This window comes from Thamnophis sirtalis, unplaced genomic scaffold (assembly GCF_051295495.1).
Source record: "Thamnophis sirtalis isolate CommonGarterSnake01/CBP01778 unplaced genomic scaffold, rThaSir2_p1.2 scaffold_6, whole genome shotgun sequence".
In the NCBI taxonomy this organism is placed as follows: domain Eukaryota; kingdom Metazoa; phylum Chordata; class Lepidosauria; order Squamata; family Natricidae; genus Thamnophis; species Thamnophis sirtalis.
Genome location: NW_028261386.1, coordinates 70,228,342 through 70,251,986, shown reverse-complemented (window position 1 = coordinate 70,251,986; position 23,645 = coordinate 70,228,342). Strand labels below are relative to the sequence as shown.

Below are 23,645 nucleotides of genomic sequence, written 5' to 3'. Positions count from 1 at the left end.
TAGAAGGCTGGTGTTTGATATCATCTTGGAACGCTTTGCTCCTAGAATGGTAATAAGTAACAGAACACTGGAGGTTCTATTGATCAAATCCTTAAATTATTCCAGGTTTTTACCAGTCAGTACACAAAATCTGCACCAAATCACACAAGCCACATTGTCTCTTGGCATAAACATTGCCTCTGTCTCTGTAAGACACTTTTCCTTGCTTGTCGGTTCTTCTAAAATTTATTTCCTGGCCGTCTGTTTTTAAGCACAATGAAGAGCACCATTAATTGGTGCAGGGTGTTTAAGAAAGCTGAGGAATCTGATAAAGAGATAAGCAGGCTGGCAGATCAGAGATTCAGTGTTAAACCTACCAGATGATGAAGCGTGTTAGAGCAGGGATTGAAAGTATCACACAGAGACGCATAGATTTGTAGGTCAGGAAAAGATCTGTCACTCCTCTGGTTGAACTCCTCACATTGATTATTCCCATCCCACTCCTTTGAGGTTAATGCAGGCTGTCTAACTTTTGACTCTTTACTGTAATTTCTTTGAACCTTGTTTTATCCCATAGGTCAGAATGCAGGGAAATGTTATGTATAGAACAATCCCATGGAGAGACTAGAGGGGAATTTATGATGAAAAATATATGACCTGCTGAACACTACTGAATTTGCTATGTTTAATTCGCAATTTTTGGTATGTGTACGAAGGCTTTTCTTATGCCTTACAGTGATTTCAGTGGGAAGGCTAATAAATATGCCACCTCCAGGGCAATTGAACTGTAAAAGGAAAAAGAAGTCTTTGAGTCTGGTATCTTTTGAATGTTCCCCTTTATGAAAAAAGAAATCTAGACAGATCTAAAATTAAACTTTATGCCATACAAACCAGTATTTTAGGCAGAAATATTTACTACAATCCATTATATGGTATGTGCAGCACATTATATGCAGGGAAGTTTTGATATAGGAAAGCATCCCAAAACTGGTTTTGCCTGTTTAGACATGGACTTATAGGCTAAACCTATAAATGGTGAAGACGCTGAGCTTGTTGATCAGAAAGGTCAGCAGTTCGATGGTTCGAATCCCTACCGCTGCATAACAGATTGAGCTCCCATTACTTGTCCCAGCTTCTGCCAACCTAGCAGTTCGAAAGCATATAAAAGTGCAGGTAAAAAAATAGGGACCAACTTTGGTGGAAAGGTAACAGCGTTTCGTGCCCCTTTGGTATTTAGACATGACCATAGAGATGTCTTTTGGCTTTGAAACGGAGATGAGCATTGCCCCCTAGAGTTGGGGACAACTAGCACATATGTGCGAGGGGAACCTTTATCTTTACCTAGACTTGGACTTAGACTTAGAATAAATTTATTGTCACTCTGAGTGTACACTAATTGGCATACATTAAAATGAAATTTCGTTGCATACATCTCAAAGAGTCTCCAACTCTAATGTACACTACATAAACATGACAAAATAAATAAATACAAAATTATACAGATAGTCACAAGTATTATATGACATGGAGAAAAACACAGTTTAGTTTGGATGTATACATGCACATGGTGACTTTACCAGACAGTTAGCTTAGGGAACAAAGCTGTTACAGAATCTGGTAGTCCTACTAGAAACACTTTGAAACCTCCTTTCAGAGGGGAGCAACAGAAGCAGATTGTGAAGTGGGTGTGTGGGGTCTCTAACAATGTTTTGAGCTCTAAGCACATAGTGCAGTATCCTGAATCATAAGAAGCAAGCTTCCTATAATCTTCTCAGCTGTCCTCATCACTCTCTGTATGGACTTTCTATCTGAGGCACTGCAGCTACCAAACCAAACAGTGATGCAGTTTGTTAAAACATTCTCAGTCGTGCTTCTGTAAAAAGTTGCCAGGATAGAAGGAGAGCACAAGTACCTGCTCTGCAGTAGTTTTGTCTACATTTGTATAACTTAACTTTGGTTAAGTTTTTAGATCTGGACAATCTGATAAAGAACTATTAGAACTATATCAACTGCCTATATTTTGTTTCCCCTCCTAGAAACCTAGATTAAAAAAAAATTAAGGTGTGTGATGATTTCTTTAGAATTTCTTTTCAGAGCGCTTTTGAGTTGGCGAGGGCAGAAGATATCACTGGTCATGTTGCAGTTTTGTGGCATAACTTTTCTCCTTCTGATGCCTTCCTAGTTACCCCGATTCAACAATAAAATGCAGTTATATACTCCTGAGATGTAATTAAACTGTGGAAATCCAGGATATGTAAATTGCTGCAGAGATGATAACAAATGGAATATAGGGCAAGAGCAGACATTATTTGGTCACCACACAATAAAAAGAACAACAGAGGAAATTTCACCAAAATCCTTTTCTTTGCATTAAGTTTCAATATGTGATCAAATTGAATGAGAATCTGTTGGTGGAGAGAACTGGAGAGAAATGATTGGCATAGCATTATAAAATTCTGCTGCAAGTTGGCATCTCCTGATAGAAATGTTGGTGCGATGTTCTCATCTTCTTTCTAAAGTAAAACCTTTTCACCCTCTGTATCTGTGAGGGACTGAGCCGGATGCGCTACGTGCCAGCCATGCCCACCCTCAGTTTAGCGAAGGGGGAAAAAGTTGTGATACATCATGTGACAACAACGTGATGTCGTGAGTTTGACACTGGGGACTAGACAATACTGCCTTTTTCTTCTTGGTATGAGGATCCCTTTTCTAAATGACAGTTTGCTCAGGGCATACCTACATGTTACCCTGTTTCCTGAAAAAAATAAGACCTTCCTGGATAATAAGCCCAATTGGGCTTTTGAGTGCATGCGCTAAAATAAGCCCTCCCTGAAAATATTGCAACACAGTAGCAGCCATGAGGTGACCACACTCGCCGCCTCCTGCACCTCAGAAATAATAAGACCTCCCCAAAGATAAGGCCAAGTGCTTATTTCAAGGGTCTTATTTTTGGGAGAACACGGTATGTAGTGTAGTGTAAGTGGGATCCTCTTTTCTAATGGCAACTCAATTTGAAATGAAGGATTTCAAAGATAGTCAGTTGGATTATGCAGCTTGTCCTTGTGATGTGTTTATTAGCAACCAGTTTACATACTACAGGTTGGTCAGTTATCAGATAAGATCACTGTTTCAAAATTCAGAAGAGCTTTGTCCTTGGCTTGATTTAGTGCTGCACCAAAAGAACGCACAGTTCATGTTTGTTATACTGCCAGTTCGACAGGGACATTGATTCTCTCTACATTGCTAGGCATTCTGGGCTTATTTATATTAACTATTAAACAACCATTACATGTCCTTAAACATTGTTCAGTTTTGGTATACCCTCTGTAAACTCAGTCATCCTATGAGCTATACCAGTGAATAACCAATGATTTACTATGGGGTGATCTTTTCTTGCTTTGGTCTATGATGATCATATTAAAATCTGTAAAGTTAGTGAAACTGCCAGGCATCTGATAATGAATAATTTTAGGAGAAGTAATATCACCAATGAATACACCAGTGGTTTTTTCTTCTTCACTAGTTATTTTAAAGGAAAAGAATATTTATGAGCTTCAGCTGCTTGCTGTACTTTTTGTTTTGTAGTCTAATAACAATACAGTCTCTGGGTGTTCTATTAATGGAGAAATGTTGATGTATCTTTGAGCAGCGTGTCAGTGGGATACCAGTTGTCTTAGTCCAGCTACCTTGTTATCTTAATTAAAAGGGAAAACCAGCTTTGATCAAATGCAACTCTATTGTATAAGCTGTTTCAATGCACCCTTGTCTGGTTCGCTCACTCTGCAATACATAAAAAGGATTTATATTTCACACTGAGTAGGAAGTCTCATTTAAATGTTTCCTAGTTTTGATCTCCTTAGGGGAAATTAATTTGTATTCCTGTTTGAAAAAATAACAAGCGGCATGGCATTCCATTTATTAAATCATTTAAATAGTCCCGATATGAGCTACTGGGTTAATGAGTTATGCATCCCAATTCCAATCTGCTCAGACTTTTTCTGGAGACCCAGATATGGGGAGAAAAGAGGAGGAACATGAGAGCGAACTGCAAACATAACGTTACCTCACTTGTTATGGAAATTGATCTGCAGTAGCTTGGGATATGCAGTCTATCGGTTCAGAAAATGTAATAACCATTAAAGGAGAGTTATAATTTAATCCACAGAGCTAGGGATGTTTGAAATACAGTTAAGCATAAAAGGATTTTGCCAAATGTTCATCCCTAAGGATGGAAAAGAGGAATGACTCATTTTAGAACTGGTCTTCAAAACCTCCTTGTTTACTTTTCTCTTGTGCGAATCATTTCACAACTGTTTCTGTCCCTGCTATAATCTTATGATGATCCATGTGAAATAAGCAAACACATACACTGTTTGGAATAGTGTGTCATCACACATATTTGACTATGTGCTATTCAGGGGAAATACCTGGCCTTGTACTTTTCCTGACTCAGAATAAACATGTTTCACAGATACATTATTCTGCAAAGAAAATTGAAATGTTATTTACCCTGATTCTATAGTAAAAGGTAAAGGTTCCTCTCATACATATGTGCTAGTCGTTCCTGACTCTAGGGGGCAGTGGTCATCTCAAAGCCAAAAAGCTAAAAAGCCAGCACTGTCCAAAGACATCCCTGTGGTCATATGGCCGGCATGACTAAATGTAGAAGGTGCATGGAATGCTATTACCTTTCCACCAAAGGTGGTCCCTATTTTTCTACTTGCATTTTTTTTGTGCTTTCAAACTGCTAGTTTGCCAGAAGCTGGGACAAGTAATGGGAGCTCACTCTGTTACGTGGTGCTAGGGATTCGAATCGCCGAACTGCTGACCTTTCTGATTGATAAGCTCAGCATCTTAGCCACTGAGCCACCGCATCCCCTATAGCTTCTATAGAGTTTAAAACATTCTATTGAAAGTAAAGAATGATGTTCTACCATTTCCCAGGGCATGTATTTGCCAGGGTGTCACAGGATTCAAAACATGTCTTCCTCTTGAGCTAGATGGAAAAGCCAGGTCTTCATCGCTCTCTTGAAATTCTAGAGGGAAGAGATATACTGGATCGGATTGAAAATGCTCAGTTCCAGGGCTCTATCAAATGGCATTCTGGATATACAGGGTTTGGAACGAGCTGACCTTTCTCTCTTTCTGGAGCCATGGAGACCATTAGAGATGAACAACCAACATCTTAAATGTATTAAAAAGACATGTATATTCAAATTTGACTCAACAAGCCTATGTTATTTTTTTATAGTATACTCTTGCCTTCTGTGGTGTTTGTGCCACTGGGGGCAAAAGAGAGAATGGAATGCGTTTTCCATATGTCCTCTTTCCAACACAACCCATGGCTTCTTGAGCAGAGGGTGCTCCATGACTTTGTTCACAGAAGATGGAAATACCTCCTTATACAAAAAAGCATTAATATTGGTCAGGTCCTTCCCCTGTCACCTCATAGGGTTCTAGAAGCAACAATGGGCAGGGATACAGTTGAGAATGGTAGAGCTAACACTGCAGAAAATTTCCTATGTTCTTCTTCATGACTCATAGACTCAAACTGATTACAGATGACTTCACAAGTTGAAATCCCACTCATTTCAATTAACATAGTTTGGCTAAAATTCTACTTGTTCGGATCTAAACAGCTTTTTGTCAAATGCAGTGGGAATTCTTCACCAAGGCCCTTCAGGTATTCTTGGTGAATCTTTTTTATCTGGTGTAGAAGAGTAGGAAGACAATTTTGAAAAAGATATGTCACAACCATTACACAAATATCAGTTTAGCCTATAAAGACAGTGAGGAAGAAACTTCACCCATCTTGACTCTCTTGGATATAAAAAGGAGGAGAATACAGTAGATGCTGTCGGGTTTTCAAGCCATCAGAATCCATTAAGCTCCTGGGTGGACTGATCTAATAGATTCCTCCCCACTGCAAAAAGAGTTCATCCACAGAAATGGAACAGTGATCTATCCACAACAAGGAGCAAAAGGCAGTGCTTCTACTTTCAGATCATAGTTCATTAGCTTTTCACATATTTTCATTAAGTGCATTTTTAAATTCTCTTGTTCTGGTTAGTTACCACTCTGTTGGTAGATGGTTCAAAAGTAACATAAATATCTGCAAAAGCCAGTGGTCTTCCAAAGCAAAAGTAATATGAGATAACTCATAATTTTTAAATACGATGCACGTTGGTAGCTTCTTTCTGAAAATACAGAATTGTGTAGCATATTTATTTAGTCTACCATTATCACAAAAGTATTTAGGTCTGCATCAAAATGAGAGTTTGGACAAGCCTCTCTTCCCCAGCACATCTTAAATAGATGCCAAGAGTGGGATTTGCATGTTTCATGTTATGAGTCAGCATGGAATTGCCAGATAGGAATATAGGGAGGCTGTTATTGTCTGCTATGACTTCTCCTCCCATAAGGATTAGAAGCTGGCAATGTGGAGGTTAGCATTATAAATAGTCATTAAGTATAAATAGGGAGCATCCTGCTGCAGCTGTTTATGAGCCATAAGACTACAATATGTTATATTCCAATGGTTTGTGATTTTATTTATTTAATTCTTTGGTATAAAGTGGGTGGAGAGACAACTCTATGACCTTTCAGGAACACCGATACAGTTTCAGGGGTGCCTTTTCAGGGCGGGGATGTAAACCTACATATTTAAAAGGCATTAAGAAAGCAGAAGCCCTAGAAGACTTTCTAAGCTCATTATTAAATTATCTCCTATGTTTTGAGTACAGAATATGTGTTGGGAACTGAAGCAAAAGTTCAGTTTTGCATGTTTTTGCATGTTGTCTTCCAATAGGAACATTCAATGAATGATTGTCTATGGATATTCTCAGTCATCCAGGTCATGGTTGTCCCAACCCCCCCCCCCCCCTCCTCCTCCTCCTCCTCCTCCTCCTCCTCCTCCTCCCCCCTCCTCCTCTTCCTCCTCCTTTTTAAAATAGCACCTTTGGGTTAATAACTGATTCCTCTCTAGGATCCTCAGGAGATGTTACTTCTTGCACCAGCAAAACATGTCTAGAGGCCCATCTTTTTAATCTCGCCTTTAAATTGTTACCTATTTCAGCCAGGAATGGCTATTGCAAGTAAGTGCAAAGGCATAATTGGTTCTTTCTCTGTTCTCCTTTTCTGTTTAGGATTCTATGTTTCTGAATAAAGTAGTCCTTGAGTAAATAGCCTTTTTGGCTGTGCATTATAAATCCTTAAATACAAGCTAGCTAAACAAGAACACCCCAAAAATGCATGTACAAGGGGGACGGGAAGAAAGAAATGTTCAGCGCAATAAATAGCAGGGTCATTTGTTAGCAGTTGGGAAGCAGAAACCCATTTGGGAATAATCAAAAGGAGCTGAGATACAGCTTAGAAATAATAAACAGATGTCATTAGGTAGGAAACAAGACATTATTTAGCCAGTCTTGGGTTAGCATGAGGTACCCATAAACCACCAATGTGCTCTTGTAAACTTATGTGACCCATGTAGAGCCCACATGTGTTGAGTGAACCAATTAAGTTGTTATAAATCAAGCCCGTCCACCCTAATGTGACAAAAGGGGGGCCGTCTTGGTGTTTTGTCAGATAAAAGAACAAAGTGATCTTAAAGCCAACGGCTTTGCCACAACAAACTTAACTTTTCCTAATGGGACCATTGCTTGGAAGTACTGACACATGTGCAGGGAAGAACACAAAGTGAATAAGTACAGTTAAGCTCTGTGCTGGCAGATGACTGTGCAAAGTAGGATTTCAAGAAGAATGAAACAAGCATGTGTAAACTTAGAAGCAACAATCTTATCCTTTGATAACGTTATGGTTGGCTTAATTTCAGTTGGCTTAAACATGCCACATGCAATATTGGCTTGTAGTCAACGGTTACGATCCAACTTAATTTAGTTATATTTTTCTTCCCCTGTTCCGTAAAAAAAAGGAACAAATGTAGATAGCCATAATTTAGGGCAAGGGTGGGTTCCTGCTGGCATTACTACCAGTTTGGCGCGCATTTGCACTTAAAAGGTCTGCGCATGCACACAACATTAGAAAAGGGGGGAAAAATCATTTTTCCAATGAAGATTGTTCTGCGCATGTGCACAACAGAAAACCAAAATGGCAGCACTGAGCATAGAACTGGTTCGGGCACGTATCTGGCCGAGTTACTACCTACTCGGCCAAACAGGCCCGAATCGGTAAGAACCCACCTCTGATCTCGGGTAAAGCACATGCAAATACTGAAGTTTCATCCTGGTTTCAGGTAGATGAGTATGCTTAGATTTTTTTTTGTCTTTTTCAACATTCATTTGTTTTATCCTACATCCATGTCTTAGCAAGGAAGTTGACACAGAAAGAACAAACAAAATTGTCATATGTCTTTATCCATGCTTTTTCAGGAATGATACCTTGGAGACCCTGCCAGCCAATGTGCTGGCAAAGAGCCGGCATGCAAACTGTGTACTGTAAAGAAACAGAATTGTAAATTAGATGAAAGAAAGGTTTGTGTTGGTATATGGCAGCTCCCTCTCTGTCCCTCCTTATAGTACTCTTTTTTTTCTATGTGACTTTATTATATTAGTTTTATCTGCCTCATTACACAGAAGAACTTACATTATCCCACTATTATTTAAATTTCCCTCAGTTTCCTTTATTATTCAAATTTATCCCTCCATAATGTTTATGATAAACAATATATTCACCATTATTCTTCATTTGTAGTTGTTGTTGTTGTAGTTTATTTATAGGCCGCCCTTTTCCCTGAGGGGACTCAGGGCGGCTTACAATCAAAAAAGGAAGGGGAGTGTAGGACAATACAAAAAAAGAAATGTGCACAAAGTAAATTAAACTATAAAACTCAACATTCACTCAGCATTCGGGAGGGGCAAAATAAGATTATCCCCAGGCCTGACGGGTTAGCCAGTTCTTGAGGGCTGTACGGAAGGCCTGGACGGTGGTGAGGGTACGAATCTCCACGGGGAGATTGTTCCATAGTGTCGGAGCCGCAACAGAGAAGGCTCTCCTCCGAGTAGTCGCCAGTCGGCACTGACTGGCGGATGGAATACGGAGGAGGCCAACTCTATGCGATCTGATGGGACGCAGGGAGGTAATTGGCAGAAGGCGGTCTCTCAAATAGCCAGATCCACTACCATGGAGTGCTTTATAGGTGGTGAGTAAGACCTTGAAGTGCACCCGGAGACCAACAGGTAGCCAGTGCAGCTCACGGAGGATCGGTGTTATGTGGGCGAACCGTGGTGCGCCCACGATCACTCGCGCGGCCGCATTCTGGACTAGCTGAAGTCTTCGGATGCTCTTCAAGGGCAGCCCCATGTAGAGCACATTACAGTATTCCAGCCTAGAGATCACAAGGGCTCGAGTGACTGTTGTGAGGGCCTCCCGATTCAGGTAGGGCCGCAACTGGCGCACCAGGCGAACCTGGGCAAATGCCCCCCTGGTCACAGCTGAGAGATGGTGGTCAAAAGTTAGCTGTGAATCCAGGAGGACTCCCAAGTTGCGGGCCCTTTCTGAGGGGTTTAAATTTTGTCCCCCCAGCCTGAGTGATGGTATGGTGGTCAAATTTTTGGGAGGGAAACACAACAGCCACTCGGTCTTGTCTGGGTTGAGTATCAGCTTGTTCGCTCTCATCCAGTCTTTAACGGCTTCCAGTCCCCGGTTCATCACGTCCACCGCTTCATTGAGTTGGCACGGGGCGGACAGATACAACTGTGTATCGTCCGCATATTGGTGATATTTTATCCCGTGCCTTCGGATGATCTCGCCCAGCGGTTTCATGTAAATGTTAAATAGTAGGGGGGATAGGACCGACCCCTGCGGCACCCCATAGGTTAGGGGCCTCAGGGACGATCTCTGCCCCCCCACTAACACCGACTGCGACCTGTCCGAGAGATAGGAGGAGAACCACTGCAAGACAGTGCCGCCCACCCCTATCTCCCGCAGTCGTCGCAGAAGGATACCATGGTCGATGGTATCGAAAGCCGCTGAGAGGTCAAGGAGAACTAGGATGGAAGCATGGCCTCCATCCCTAGCTCTCCAGAGATCATCAGTCAATGCGACCAAAGCGGTTTCTGTGCTGTAACCGGGTCTGAAGCCAGACTGGAAGGGGTCAAGATAGTTAGCTTCCTCCAAGGTACGCTGAAGCTGGAGAGCCACCACCTTCTCAACAACCTTCCCTACAAAGGGAAGGTTGGAGACTGGACGATAGTTATTAAGAATAGCTGGATCCAGAGACGGCTTCTTCAGGAGGGGTCTCACCACCGCTGTCTTAAGCGCGGTGGGAAAGTACCCCTCCCGAAGAGAAGCGGTAACAACCGCCTGGATCCAGCCTCATGTCACCTCACTGCTGTTGGCAACCAGCCAGGAGGGACACGGGTCCAGTATGCAGGTGGAGGCACTCACAGCTCACATAGCCTTGTCCACATCCCCAGAGGCAACTTCCTGAAACTCAACCCAGAGATGGTTTGCCAAGTTTTCTCCTTGTGTCTCGGCTGGATCTACTGGGGTGGAGTCCAGGTCCGCTCGAAACCGGGCAACTTTGTCCGCCAAGAACTGGACATATTCCTCAGCCTTACCCTGTAAGGAGTCCCCCGTCTCCCTCCTATTTAGGAGGGAGCGGGTTATCCTAAACAGGGCGGCTGGGCGGGACTCGGCGGACGCTACCAAGGAGGCAATGTATGTTCTTTTTGTTGTTCTTAGGGTCCGAATATACTCCTTGGTGCATGCTGTCAAAAGTGCCCGTTTCGACTCGGACCTATCGGACCTCCACGAGTGCTCTAGGCGTCTCCTCCGGCGCTTTACCTCCCGGAGGTCCTCAGTAAACCAAGGAGGCCTCCGGGGGCCGCTGACCCGGAGGGGCCGTAGCGGCGCAATCCGGTCGAGAGACTCCGAAGCTGCCGAGTGCCAGGCAGCGACGAGGGTCTCCGCCGAACTGTGGGCGAGGGTATCAGGAATAACCCCAAGCTCCGTCTGGAACCTAACAGGATCCATCAGTCGCTTGGGGCGGAACCAGCTGGTCGGTTCCTCCTCCCTACGGTGGAGGTTTGGCCTCCGGAAGTCTAGCCTCAGTAGGTAGTGGTCTGACCACGACAGGGGTATGATCTCATTACCCCTCAGACCAAGATCGTAACTCCACTGCTCCGAGAGGAATACGAGGTCAAGCGTGTGACCCGCTGAGTGAGTTGGGCCTCGAATTACTTGAGTCAAGCCCATGGCTGTCATGGAAGCCATGAACTCCTGCGCTCCATCAGAGTGTTCACCGAGCGAAGGCAAGTTAAAGTCCCCCAGAACTATAAGTCTAGGGAACTCAACCGCCAGCTCGGCTACTGACTCGAGGAGCGAGGGGAGGGCTGCTGCAACGTAGTTGGGAGGCAGGTACGTAAGCAGCAGACCCACTTGACCCTTGAGGTCCAGCTTCACTAGCAGGGACTCACACCCGACAAGCTCCGGAGCAGGGATCCTACGAGGTACTAAAGACTCCCGGACTACGATAGCCACACCGCCACCCCTTCCCTGGGCTCTCGGCTGGTGTAGCACCTGAAATCCGGCTGGGCACATCTCGACGAGGGGGACTCCTCCCTCAGGGCCCAGCCATGTTTCAGTAATACATGCCAGGTCTGCGCCCTCATCAGTCATCAAGTCCCGGATAAGGGGGGCCTTATGAACAACAGACCTGGCATTTAGCGACAGCAGCCTGAGACCAGGGTCCTGAACACCCGCGCCATCTGGCCTTGGAGTGGGACTCCTAGGGCCGGAAGGAGGGATCTCTATGACACAGCGAGCCCTCCTTCCCCGATGATGGCCTGCCCTAAAGTCCCCGCCGTATCTGCCTCTCCCTGTCATGACCACAATGCTCCGACCCTCACCCGTGGTTGTGGTCCCCCCAACCACCCTGATGACCCCCGTATACCCCGGCAGGTCCTCCGAATCAGTCATACCCAAACTCTCACTCAAACAATCCTCACAAAATAATTAAAACACAAAGTTACAACAATAATAGTAATAAAAGTGAGATCATTCATATCATCCCAAGCAATCCCATGCACTCAACATACCGTATTAAAGTAAAAATTTAAAATTTAAAAGTTTAAAAATTGCACGGGCTCATAGACACAATGTTCAGTTTAAGGTAGTCCAAAGGTGTCTTCTGCCCTCTCCTAAGGGAGGGCCTACCTTGAGGGGGGGCTCTTCTGAAAAGTTCAGTGTAGTCCAGGGGGGGGAGGGGCTGGGGGGTAAAGTGAGTTCGGGAGTCAGCTGCAATGGTATGAACCGGGGAGTTAACCATAGTAGCAAGAAGTCTGGTAAGTGTGTTCATTTCAGCAGCTTCTTTTGATGACATTTCCAGGATCAAAGGAGTCCAAAGAGTCCAAAGAGGGAGGGAGGGAAGCCTATCTCTGGTAGAAGGGGGGGGCCGCTCCATTCAATAATCGGGCCCAACGTTCTTGGGGCCCAGCGCATCAAAAACAAGTCCAAGGTGGTCAATTTTATTAGCCAACAATGCTGGCGTCTATGGAAGCTGGCAGCTCGGAAATTAAAGTTTGCCGGTCCGCTGCCAGCTGTGAATCATAGGACTCTCCACCTTCCCTCAACTCTGTCCCAGGGGCCAATTTCCCCCTCACCAACTCTCTCTTAGTTCTCCTTTAATCTCCACGGTCTCCACCAGTTCCTTCCGTTCAAGCCGCGATGTTAGGCGGCATAAGATGGTAACCACGGCCGGCAATGTCAGTGGCCAGCAACAGGCAGCGTCCCTCTGCGTCCCTGCGTCCCAAACTCCCCTCTCTCACCAGCTCTCTCGTTGTTCGCTGTTTAAGTTAGTTCCAATCTCCGCTGCAGCCTACAATAATCGGGGGAAGATCAAAGTTCCCCAGGCAGCTTGGCCATAAAAAATCCCAAACAGCTGAGCTGAGCCACGGCGTTTTTTTCAAGCCGGCAACGGCAGGCTAGCGGCACAGCGGCACAGCGGAGGTCGTAATCGCGGCGGTCAGGCAGCAAACATGAAGGGGGAGGTCGGGCTTCTCAAACACGAAGGGGGAGGTCGGGCTTCTCAAACCAGCTGGGCCGCGGTGTTGGGCGGCGTCAGCGGCTTCAGCAGTGCCGGCGTCTTTCGGAGCTGGCAGCTCGGAAGAGTAGAAATTTGCCGGTCCACTGCCAGCTCCCGGACCGCAAGAAGTTCACACCACCCCCAGCCTCCCTCGGCTCAGCTCCAGAGCACAAATTCCTCCTCTCCACGAGATTTTCTTTCAGTGCAAAGCCAGAGCGGCGAACTCAGCAGCCATGTTCCTTGCCCATGCGCAGAATTGATTTGTGATTTGTCTTTCATTTGGAAACTCACATCAGTGTATGTAGCCCTCTGTCCTCACACTTTGTTTCCATAACAGGATTGCTGTGGGCAGGTTGGACTAAGAAAGAGTAACTGACTCAGAGTCATCCCAGGAAGGGGGAATAGAACCTGGGTTGGACTGTTCCCAGTCCAACATTTTAGCCATTAACCAACATTGAATCTTATAGCCAACACAGTAACTAATACATGAATAAATGTTCACATTTTATACTATGAACTAGCTGATAACCTGGTGTTGTCCGGGTATTTATTTATAGGGGGGAAATGTCTGGACCAAATGTAATTTATAATGTTGGATTTTCCCCCTTACCAGAGGGAGCCCGATTGTGGAGTACTGTGAAGCCGTTACCACAGCAACTCCACTGCGCTGTACAGTATAAGTAATTTTACAGCAGTACAGTAGAAGCCATTTTAAGGCACAACAGGCTGTATCTTAACAGAACACACACACCGAGGGGTGTTAGGGGTGTCTTATCCCCACAGTATTTTTTTCCAGAGTGTAAGTCATCTGTGTACCAAGTTTGGTTGAAATTGCTTGAGGCATTCCAAGGTTAGGCTGGAACACACACACACACACACACACACACACACACACACACACACACACACACACACACACAAACACACACACACAGCCATTTATATATATATAGAAGATTGGTGCTTTAGTGCCTTATGCCAGTAAATCCATAGCTAACAAAGAATCTGAACTCAGGCTATTTTCTTACACATGTGCTAAAAGTTATGGACGCTAACTTTAAATTATTTATGGAGATTCAATATGCAAAGAACAGAAAATAGAAATCAGCCATAGAAAAATCAGCCACGGATGCATTTAAATATGTATTATCAATGCAGAAAATAAAGCTCACTTGTGAGAAATCATCTTAACTGAAATGCGTTGTCTCATAGACCAGAGATTCCTAAACTTGGCAACGTATGGACTTCAACTCTGCGCATGCTGGCTGGGAAATTCTGGGAGTTGAGGTTCACACATATTAAAGTTGCCAAGATTGGGAACCCCTGCTATAGATCACACTATAATTTAATTTTTTGAAATAATACTTCCCATTGTCTATATAGAAAGTTATACCTAGTGATTGACTGTAATGAAAATCAAAGTGCAGCAAATATTATATCAAATACTGAATTGTCCTCCAGTTATTTGGATTTTAACTATCCTCAAGCTCTCAGCTTAGGTCAAAACATTCAAATTTCTAAATGACATTTTAGTAATCTCTAGCACTAGCTTGAAAAGAGAACAACTCAAACATTTTCCAGTTCAGTGTTGGCCATACGCCCAATGAAGCAACTGCTTATCTGAAACTGTGATTTCAAAACATTTACTATGTGTGTCAGTATTATGACTAATTCCATTGCTTCACAGCTATAATATCCAGATTGTTTGCTCAGCTGTAAGGTTGGCTATCATAGAAGAATATTGCAGACTGCTTTGGTATGCTGTGTTTTGTACTAGAAGCCCCATGTTTTCTACTATAGTTTTCATTTTGGGTAATTCAGAAGGTGAATAAGAAACTCTTGGGAACATTGTACAATTACCATGCAGACATCTGAATTCTTGGAAAGGTGTCCTGCAAAGGTCACTTCCAATAACATACTTACTTACGTATAATCTATGTTACTGGCAATATATAGATTAAGTAAAGTAGCATACCATAAGTATCATAAAATTGAAACGTTTCTGCTACTTCGGATATCGGTAAATGGGAAGGATAAGTCATAGAAAAACTCACAGAGTAGTTAATAATCAGAGCACAACCTGATTGAAAGACTTTTGATTCATGAGCAATCATTTTGTATCATTATTCCCTTGATTCTCACAAGTTTATTGTGAATTCAATATTGGTATATCCATCTTGGTGCTCTGGAACACTGGAAGAAATAAATGTAGCTTCAGAAGTGATTGATTGGACATGTGCCACCAGGTCAGAGCAACCAGATAATTTTGTCCAGGACAATCTGTCTCCAGCCTGTTCCTTCGGGTCTTCCAATGATCCACCCTTTGCCAAGCTCCAGATGTACTGCCAAAAGTACTTTTCCTTTTATCCTACTGATTACTGGATCACTGTGGGGGCAGGGGAATGGGGAGAGGCACTAGAAGTAGAGATAGCAAGCAAACTACTCTCTTTTCTCTTTATTTCTCCTACAAGAGTAAGGTTTGTGAAAGCTTTTAAATGTTCAATATTTCTGCATAAACATAATCTAAAATGTGATCTGATCTCCACACAGATAACAAAACTAGGTAAAGAGACTCCAATTAAACAAATGAATCAAGAATATTATACTTACCCCTTTCCTTTCCTGTGGACTTCCTCAGATGCAGACTTTCTATTGGAGCCTGTAACTTGCTTACCAAGCCTTACACTATATGGCATTTTTTGATTTTGAATTACCAAAATCAAAAGACTTACCAAGACTTACACTATATCTCAATTTTTGATTGTATGCCAACTCTCTTTAAATAACTAGGGTGAACTTGATTCTACTTACACACCTTAGCTCTGCTAAATGCAGTGAATGGACTGAAGGAATCAAACCCAAATTACGTCAACATTTTTGCCCTGCTTATAAATGTGGATCTCAGTTCAACTGTCTGGGACAACACTTTCATTTTCAGCTTGAGACAAACTCTGACCCTGGATCTGCAAGTGGGAGAGAAGCAGCTAATGTCTTCTCACATGCTTTGTGCTTTTAAAAGGTCCCTGTTCAAGGCAAATCCAGTTTCCAGTCATGCAAAGACGAAGTGGGGCATTAATCAGCTCCCACCTGTTATACCACTGAGTGCAGTGGGAAAACCAGCAGATGGTAAATTGCACCGACAGCTTCTGAGAAACTCGGATTGTTTGAGGAAGCAGAAGAAACAAAGCTTTGCAATTAGTGCATCGTGACAGGTCCAGCAGCCCTCCTGCTATTAATGCAATTAGAGTCAATGTCAGGAGAACATGAACTTAAAACACCCATTGTTTCAAGGAGTTTGTTACTGCTTTAGTCCTCCTCTTAACAGCTGATCACATTAAACAAGTATGAAGAAATAGTTTATTTTAAGTTCTTTGTGGAGGAGGTGGAGGAGGAGGAAGAGGAGGAGGGGAGAATTCATTCAAACAATGATATTTATTAAGGCTGTGCAGGGACCCTAAATCAACCCAATTTGCAGCTGGATCGTGTCTCCAGAAACGGCACAATCCATTTAATGTTGCTATTGGTAGTAGGTTATCCAACCTACTTCTGATTCTGGAGTAGAACTCAGGAAAAATGGAGCAATGCCCTCTCATTACCCAGCATGGAAAACTGTAAGCATTTAATGGTCCAAAAAGGGGGAAATGTGCAGGAAATGCAGAACACCAAAACAGAGTGAAGTGGTCCATAGAAACTGGTGCTTGAGCTGTCATCTTATATATATCAGTCCGTGCCAGGGTTAGTTTTTCATATACAACTCCAATATTAGTAAAAATGGTTGCTAATGTTAGTAATATTAATTTAGTGCATAAAGCTAATTTATTCAAAACAAATTTCTCTTTCCCCAATAGAGTACAAGGTAACTACTGTCAGTGGACAGGCAGCAGTGGAAGAGATAGGAAAGATGAAAAGACAAGAGGGAAGAATATGTTTCAAATAAACCTACAGGCAATTTTGGACAAATATGAACCTCTGTTAATTCCTTGAAATTATTTTTAGCTAAATAGTAGTTTTTCAGCCTTAAATTATTTTCAGTGAGAAGGAAAGACTAATGATCCAATCTTCCTCAACCTGATGTCCACCAGATGGAGTGGATCACAATTCCCATCATTCCTACCTAAATGGCAATATTCTTGAGCACATGAACATCAATTAATAGAGCATAAATATAAGGCATCAGGATGAAGAAAACTGAATTAATTGAAAAGCTGAGGTTGTATACGTTTCAATGTAAGACTGGGTTAAGACTGTCTACACACAGCATTTATTGAGTGTCAATAAATTTACAGGATCATCATTATTATTATTTTTCTAATGAAATGTGAACCTTGTTGATTTTGCAGCAGATTGTCTACTAAATAAGTAATATGCAAATGAACAAAATATGTGAGAAAAAGAATGTTTTCCACATATTATTTTTAATGGGTTCAATTTCCTTCTTTCATTTCCTGCTCCTCTTCTCTGTCTACTGTTAACAGATTTTTGGTATCTAATCCATAAATAATGTCATTAAAAAGACACATTATGTTAGATATATACATAAAGATATTAATTGCAAGAAAAAAACACTTAACTGCTGCATAAATCTTTTTCAGTTTGTCTAATAAATCTGAAGAGTTTATATGTTTACCAGTTACAAAAAAATGCATGATTCATCACCATAGAGTAGTACTGAAAAGGAGGGGGGGGACAAAAAACTTAAAATGTTTTCCTCTTTGGTGTAAGGAAATAAAAGATTTGGGGCATTACAAGGCAAGATTCATTGAAATCAAATTCATGAAGGTGCATCCGTGTACTTCCCATTAATTTCAACAATGAATTTCCTTCTGGGAAATTCCTTTTGCTTTTCATATTGCATAACGGCAAGGATGGAAAATTAGTGTGTTGAAACACCTTATTTTTATTTCAATTCCAAATTTTCCAAAAAGGCTGGGAAGATCTGATCATTATCAGAATTGAGAATGTTCTTAATCATGTGTTGTCCACTAATAACTACTTATAAAATGAGAACTATCTTTCCAGGTGCCATAAAATTGTCAGTATAATTTATTTGAAGTGTTTACGTTGACCTATCAGTTTAACAGAATTTATAGCAAAAATCAACAGTATGTTAAACAACCACATCAAACATCAAAGTGGGAGAAAACAATCTCAAAAAGATTCAGAATTGTTCAGAATGAAGAACATTTTTTAAAATAAAAGCTTCAAAATGTTTTTTTTTAAAAAGGAAGCCAAACATTTGATCAAGGAGTATCAAATCTATTAAAAACCAGTTCAAACAGCAATGTGTTCTACGGACATCTGGAAGCTATCAAATGCATGTAAAATAATCTGAACTTTCAAAACATGTATTATAAAGTCAGCATTGTTGTTATCAGACCCTTTCTGTTGAATGGGGCTAGCTTAAATACTAAAGTTGAAGATAAAACCTGGGAGAACTTGCCATAGTGATGGGAAGACCTGAGAAAGAATGACATGTTCTTAATAAATCCAGCAATGAGCCCCTTCCTAGTTCTGTATGAAAGACTTTCCTTCAAATTGTTGCCATTTCAGACTTTGCATTCGTTTGGGGGGAAAACCCTTTATTCTAATGTTAAAAATATTCATGATGATGAATTTTAAAAAATATTTGAGAGGGTATTCAGCAGGTTCTGATCAGTTCCAGAGAATCAGTAGCGGAATTTTTGAGTAGTTCTGAGAACCGGTAAATACCACCTCTGACTGGCCCTGCCCCCATCTATTCTCTGCCTCCCGAGTCCCAGCTGATCGAGAGGAAATGGGAATTTTGCAATATCCTTCCTTGGCCATGCGCACCAAGCCACGCCCACAGAATAGATAGTAAAAAAATGTGAAACCTACCACTGCCCAAATCTCTATTGCTAAGCAATGTTAAGAGAGCCATCACATGACCACACACAATTTTGCCATCTTTTTTTCCCTGCAGTCATTAAGTGGATCCAGTTTGGTTTTGCTTGCTGGAAGCCAACTGAGAAAGTTGCAAGTGATGATCATAGGACCCCAGGACTTTGCAACCACTGTAAATACATGCCAGTTGCCATATGCCCAAATTACAATCATGTGACCATGGGGATGTTGTGATAATCATAATTTCTATGACCTGCTGTAGGTCACATTTTTTTAGCACTGTCATAACTTCAAACGAATGCTAAACAAATGGTCATAAATTGAGGACTGCCTGTACAAATCAGAAGGCTTGGGAGACCTCAAGCTTTATCAAAATATAATATTGGACACAAAAAACTGGCTTTTTTTTAAGAGAGGGAGAAGAGAATGAAAAATTGGAGATGCAAGAATATCACTGAAAAATTATGGCTAATACATTAGAATTCTGAATAGGAACATCCTGTACAAGGACACTTTTGTGGACAATTTCAAGAACTGATATAATTTAAAGCAAGCAGAGTTTATTCACTGGATCCACTGATATACTGTATTATGCCAAAACCTTTTTTTTCTCCCAGCTTAAGGAACTCTTTCAGTTTCTTCAGGTTATTTGTTGCTAGAATGCTGTGATCTAGATCAACGGTTCCCAACCACTTTCCAGCTTGACAGACGGATGGGTGGGAGAGAGAGTATGGTTCTATGTTAGTGGCAGGCACATGGGCTCACACAGGTAACCATTTGTGCAAGAGCTCCACAAAGCTCCATTTGCATGCCGCTTGTGAGCATGAGCACTTACCACTTGTGTACATGGAACTGTGTGCATGCTTGCCCACTGCATGCCCAATTCTGAACAGGCCACAGCCTGGTAATGGAACGTGGCCCAGGGATTGGGGACCCCTGATCTAAATGGTAGAATCTAACTAAATAACAACTCTCTTACAGCCCTCTAAGATGTGAACAAGGAATATAACCTGGAATCTACATATCTGCTTTTTTTCAAGTGCCAGTCTGGACAAGGCAGGATATCTATCTTTGGGGGGGCCTGACCTATTTCCTTCTTATCCTTATAATTTTCCAAGGAATAAAACAATTCTTGAAATAATCTGGGATCTATATGTTTCACATCTCACATATGGCAAACAGATGCTATGTTCAAAAAGCACTGTAACACTCAGAATCACCTGCACCAGTTTCTATGGATTGCGGCATATTTCATCCTCTTTTAATGTTCTGCATTTCCTGTTCATTTATTCTATATGGATTTTTTAAAAGCCCCATCTTTTTGGACCATGTTTTCTAGGTGTCATAAAATAATGCAAATATACGGCTTGTGGACTTAAGAAAAGATGTGTGGTATATTGGAATTAATGGATGAGTGCTTGGAAGTCCCCATGGATTATAAAATGTACTAACAATCAAAGTCTTAAGAAAGATATATTGCTAAAAAAATTATATTATGGATTCTAATGTTGTTGATTTCCTGGGTCTTATTAGAAAATGTTACAGCAGATTGACTCTTATTGCCACCCATTAGCTGATGAAATTTAATTAACCTTTCCTGGAATACAGGAGCTATGGTGGCGCAGTGATTAGAGTGCAGTATTACAGCAGTGGTGGGTTCCGGACCCCGTCGCAGCCGGTATGCTGTGCATGGGGCTGGGCGTTCTAGATGGGCATGTGCACTGTGTGCGCATGTGTATGCCACTGCCCTGCGACACCCAGCTGGCTGGTGGAGGTCACGCAGGTGCTGCACGCTGTGCACGGGTGCGCTATGGGCTGGTCATGTTATTAAACGGCCATGGAATGCAGGCAGGCAGGTTGGCTACTACCAGTATGGCCGTACCGGGCCATACTTCCAGGAACCCACCATTGTATTGCAGGCTGAATTTGCTCACTGCCAGGAGTTCGATCCTGATCAGCTCAAGTTTGACTCAGCCTTCCATATTTCTGAGGTTGGTAAGATGAGGACCCAGATTATTGGGGGCACATGCTGATGTTGTAAACCACCCAGAGGGTGCTGTAAAGCACTGTAGAACAGTATATAAGTATAAGTGCTATTGCTATTGCTATATCTAGTTTCATGTCATAGATAACTATTAAATGTGAAATAAACAGGAACTTACTTCTTAAATCAGGGAACCCACCCTGATTTATTAATGTCCAAACTATGCATAATCTTGATAAGAATAGAGGAGTAAGTTTCTGAATTTTTTTCAACACATGTTAGCCATAAAAATGTAGACATGCGCCTGTCCTTTGTACTTTCATTTTTGACAGGCATTTTGTAAGAAAAGTAATGCTAAGAGAATAGCAAATTATATGTGATTTGTTTTATATGCAAAGATATGGAAATAAAAGCTAAGAATGGCAATGGCAAATAGGGAGAGACAGTTCTTTCATCCTTTTCTTCACTTCCTTCCTGTGACAATAGGCAGAAACCAGCTGCTCCACAATGAAATCTTGACACTTCCCAAGTGGATTCCAATGTTATTTTATTTTGTAATATCCACAGCAATTATTCCCCCCGCCATAAAACTTACAATGTCTGTTTCCACTAAAAGTCCATTTATCTCTGCAGCCTGAAGGAGGAGAAATGCATTTAAGATAGTTACTCACTTATTTCCAAATAAGCAATCTGTTGGTTCATTGCCTTGTTCATTATACATACATACATACATACATACATACATACATACATACATACATACACACATACACACATACACACATACACACAATATACATGTATATATGTGTATGTATGTATGTATGTATGTATACGCACACACACACACACACACACACATACACACATGCAGACACAGTAATATTGTAAATGGCAAGGACATAGGTCCCTCATTCATACACAGATTAGCCTGTAGATTTCTTTAATGGGAAAGAAAGACTAGCATTCTCAAATTAAGAGTATCCAGAGGAAGCTTGGAGTGTGAAGGATTCAGCGTATGAATTAATCCAGCAGGCCAAAACAATGAACCATTTTATTTCAAAAGAATTATATTATCTACTGTTGGTTTTGTTCAGTCACTAAGTCATTCAGCCCCACTCATTGTGACCCCATGTACCATAGCATGCCTCCACTGTCTCCCAGAGTTGGATCAAACTTATGCTCATACCCAGTGACGTGCGGTGAGGTTTATGGCTGGTGAGGCAAGTGGGCAAAAGCCGCCCTGCTGCCCCGGCGCTATGTCTGACATAGAGGAGGAACACCTCTATGTCGGACATAGCGGCAGGGCGGCTTTTGCCTGCTTTCAAGAAAGCTTTCTTGAAAATGGGCAAAAGCCGCCCCGCCACCCCGGCACTAGAGGCAAAAGCCGCCCTGCCGCTACGTCCGACATAGAGGTGTCCTGCCTCTATGTCAGACATAGCGCCGAGGCGTCCAAAAGCCCTGCCGCTATGTCCAAAAGCCCTGCCGCTATGTCCAAAAGCCCTGCCGCTATGTCCGACATAAAAAAAAGTGCCAGCCCGCACGCCAGCAGAGGCGGGTAAAACACACACACAAATTACTTAGAATAATACAATTACTTACAAATTACATTAATTTTGAATTCCTCCCCCTCCCAAGGTGGCGCAGTGGTTAAAAGCAGCACTGCAGGCTACTGCTAGATCAGCAGGTCAGCGGTTCAAATCTCACCGGCTCAGGGTTGACTCAGCCTTCCATCCTTCCGAGGTGGGTAAAATGAGGACCCAGATTGTTGGGGGCAATATGCTGACTCTCTGTAAACCGCTTAGAGAGGCCTGAAAGGCCTATGAAGCGGTATATAAGTCTACTGCTATTGCTATTGCTATTGCTATTGCTATCCCTCCGACCCACATACCTTTTCCAGCTGTATCACAGGGGATTTCAACTCTGCTCTTGTTTGCCATGATGAAAATGTAAAAATATAAAAGGAAAAAGGCAAGAGCTGCTGAGGTGAGGCTGGGTTAGCTGCTGCCAGAGTCCCCAGTGGATGACTCTGCTTAACTGTTTTTTTAAAAAAAGCCCTCTACAGGAGGAGGCAAGAGAACCAAGTGCCTCATCTGCATAAGGAATTTTTCAGCTTTTAACCCTTGCTTAACTCTGCTTGAGTGATCATAAAGATAGACTAAATGAGACACGTGGTTCTCCCGCCTCCTCCTGTAGAGGGCACTTTTTAGAGGCTTTTTTAAACAGTTAAGCATTAAGCAGAGTCATCCACTGTGACTCTGGCAGCAACTACCTCAGTCTTTTTCCTTTTACATTTTTTTTTCTTTTCCTGATGACAGTGCTGAGGCCCTGCCTCCCCTCATTCCACGTCACTGATTCTATTCTATTCTATATTCTATTCTATTCACTGAAATTGGAACAAACATTGAATTTTGAATGTAATTTATTTGCCAAAAGAAATAGGATGCTGTATATATGTTTGGAAATAAGGAATAAAGCTTTTAAATTTTATATTAATGTATGTGTTGGAATTTTTTTAAATGTGAAGTTTAAGAAGAAACTATGCAAAATATTTTAAACCTCTTATACAGAACTTTTCTTAAACAAAAAATTAAAAGTACAATAATCAAAGTACATGTTATAACATAGATTAAAAGTACGAGGCTAGAGTTTTCAGCTCTTCTGTACAAGAATCATCGATCTCCCTAGCGATAAACAAAATACAACTATTAAAAAAGAAATAAAAAATGTGAAACCTGGCTGACCTCAGAAGACATTTATAAAAAGTACATGCAAATT

The 23,645-nt window shown here is 42.0% G+C and overlaps 1 long non-coding RNA gene across 1 annotated transcript in view; it reads right to left on the bottom strand.

The window, feature by feature from the left end:
- Nucleotides 1-16,063, bottom strand: part of LOC148045012 (uncharacterized) — a 33,128-nt gene extending 17,065 nt beyond the window's left edge. Inside the window, exon 1 of the long non-coding RNA XR_015697160.1 lies at nt 15,837-16,063. This is a non-coding gene — a long non-coding RNA (uncharacterized LOC148045012). The remainder of the gene's footprint in view (nt 1-15,836) is intronic.
- Between the last annotated feature and the right edge of the window lie 7,582 nt (nt 16,064-23,645).